The sequence below is a fragment of the Mercenaria mercenaria genome, chromosome 8 (genome assembly GCF_021730395.1).
Source record: "Mercenaria mercenaria strain notata chromosome 8, MADL_Memer_1, whole genome shotgun sequence".
In the NCBI taxonomy this organism is placed as follows: Eukaryota; Metazoa; Mollusca; class Bivalvia; order Venerida; family Veneridae; genus Mercenaria; species Mercenaria mercenaria.
The window spans coordinates 63,372,532-63,375,599 of NC_069368.1; positions in this window are offsets into that span (position 1 = coordinate 63,372,532).

A 3,068-nucleotide genomic window follows, 5' to 3' on the forward strand; every position below is an offset into this window, starting at 1 on the left:
TGCATTAGAAGTACAAAAGGGCACAATGATTTACATGTAATAATAAATAGCACGAGTTTAGTAGTATATTTAATATTTATATAAGCGATCATAAAAAAAATACACTAATATACGACTGAGAACAAATCAATCACGTTGTCAGAGGTGGAACTATTAATGTTTCAACATATACGTTTCAACAAAAGCGACATGTTATAATTAGCTGCTCAGTGTATAACTACTATAAACCAATGCAAACACGCAATATCTTTAAAAGATTATTTATTATTTCTTCTTGTGCATGGATTTGTCTAAAATATAGGCATATATATATCTATTTTTTTTAGATGCAAGCCTTTTCAAAATAACAGCATCATTTTGTCAAATGTATGCAATAATGTATAACTGGTTCTGAGTGAAAAATCAAATTGTTGTATGGGGGTTTATCAAAATAGCCCCAGGTAATTTTTTTTACAGAGATTAAATTCGTTAACTTTGTAGTCTAAATGCCCATATTCTAATTTCGCACATCCGCATATGTTTACTGATATGTTTACTGATATGTTTCACAGATTGTCTAATGTTCACCAAAATATATTTGCAACAACATTGAATGGTCCTCTCTTATTTACCCCAAAATCTTGTGTCAGCTACACACAAGGGGCCAGCAACAGTAAAAAAGATAATTTCGGATGAATGTTAAAATATTATCCTGTAATAATCTTACATGGACTCTCTTTAGGTTTTTACTCTTTCTTAAAAGATTGTTTATTTATCAATGAAAGAACAAGGTGTAGGTCAATTGTTCATTACTAAATTTTTAAACTAGGCCCCAGTACCAACTGATCAGTGATTTTACACACAGTTGCATAAAACTAAGATAAAAACTAACTTTCAAAAAAAAAAAAAAAAGCATAACGACTAGGCATGATATTTGACATGTATGAAGCCTCTTCACTAAGACTAACATTTCAAAACGCTATGGAACATGGACTCTTTAGCGAGTTCCTTTGAGCTATATCCAAATCAAGGTCATCCTCATGAATCAGGCATTTTAAAAAGCGATACAAAAGAGAGCTGACTAGTAAAGTAAGAAATTAATCCATTAATTTTGAAAGGAAGCTGTAATGAAGAGAGCATTTTTTCATATTTTACTTGTTATAGAAGATAAATATAGATCTGGTATGTAAATCTGTGATTATAAAATGTGTTATTTTATACCCTCGACATTTTTTTAAGTTTTTGTCATGGCGAAATTCACATATCGCTTTTTCAATTCTAGGTATTATTCTAGACCAAAGGTGGTCACAGACACCACAGAAGTATTAATTAAAACGGTAGTATTATCAATTTTAAGAGTAACATAGCGCCATCAGGCACTGAAATGTTACTTATTTGTGGATTTGATACCTTAAGGTGTTTCCCACTGTACTGCAACGTATATTTCTGGTCATCTTGACATTCGTTCACAATATGAATTTTGCTTATTTGATTTGCTTATTTTTGATGTGCTTTAATCCATTTACATAATTGTTGACATGATTAATCTCCTCATATATTTAAAAAAAAAAATCCATGTAAAATTTAGAATTTTTTTTAAGATTAAAAACGTGATAGAAATACAACAGTTCATAAATCTAAATGTGTTCTTCGTGTTTGTAAGTACACGTATACGTTTAACTATAATATTATAAGCGTAATATTGGTACAAATTCATTTTAAATCATTTCATATTTCTTTTTTTCCAAAGTACTTTTTAGGATATTTTTTCTTAATACAGTTAAAATTCTGATTACATGACCCGCTTAAAACTGAAATCCATAGAGGACAATACAGTATTTAAATGCTCAAGGTTTCCTGTGATACATGCAAATAAAAATGCACTCTGAATACCGAGAACTCTGAATTATGAAAACCGGGCCACTTAAACATGGCCACAAAGAAAAAAAGATAAATATAGAATACCGAAAAATAAGTATAAAATGTGTATTGCCAGTTTAATAGTAAGGACATTATCTCAAACGGCGAAAGGTTTTGATTTAAATATTCACAAATATTACCCAAACAGTTTTGGAAAACATTAACCTGTGTGTTTAAACATAAGATCATTACATTCGAGGTTTCGGAAATTTCAAATGTTAAGGAAAACTTTTTAAAAATTTACTTTTCTCTCTTTACACTTTGGGTTTAATGTAAAAACATGTGTCGCAAAATGCATTAAAATGTTACTTAGAATTACTTTTAAAAGTCGTTTCTGAATTGCGTTATGCATAGACTTTTTTTCTCCAAGATGGTCTAAAAGGAAGACGATTTTTTTTAAATTGGATGGCTTTTTTTAAAATTTGTTATGATCTAGTTTTGACAAAAGTCCCCAAAAAGATCCCCATGCCTGCGAAAATAAAAAAAAATAAAAACAAAATCTGTAATGTATTTATAGATACAAATGCAATGATTCGCCTGGTATTCCTCGATTGTGCATTTGAATGATGTTCACATCAATATAGAGTGCCATTTTCCGGACTAGTAAATGCTATTTTTTATGGCAGATATAAGCTTTATTGATGCTTGAGTGTAAAGGATGATTTTAAGCTACGTTTTATGTTTCAAAATTTGCAAAGAAGCTGTTCGGTAAAATGAGAGTGAAAATCGGTATTTCCTGATGTTTTCCGACGCAATGATAGCGTTTTCATCACGTATCTCAGTCATGTTACCATTGTTCCATTGCATCATGCCATGATCATGGTCAACAATAGGTATTTGTTTATATCTTTGATTGCATAATGACAGACCTACAAGATAAGGTCAGTCTGGCAAAAAATGTTGAAAGACTCGAATTGCTACTTAATACGTCCTGCCATTTTGTGCTATAAAAAGTTCATGTTGATAGTGACAAACATTAACATATTCTAATATGTTTTGCATTCCGTATGCATTGGCTTTCAATTTTAAAAGCAGATTCATTAATGGTCATAAGCTGACTACTTACAAACAAATATCAGCTCACAATCAAACTATGATCAAGCCCTATTGCACTGTTTTTATATAAGTGATTTATTTTCATAAAGATTGACTTCCAGATAATTGTTAGT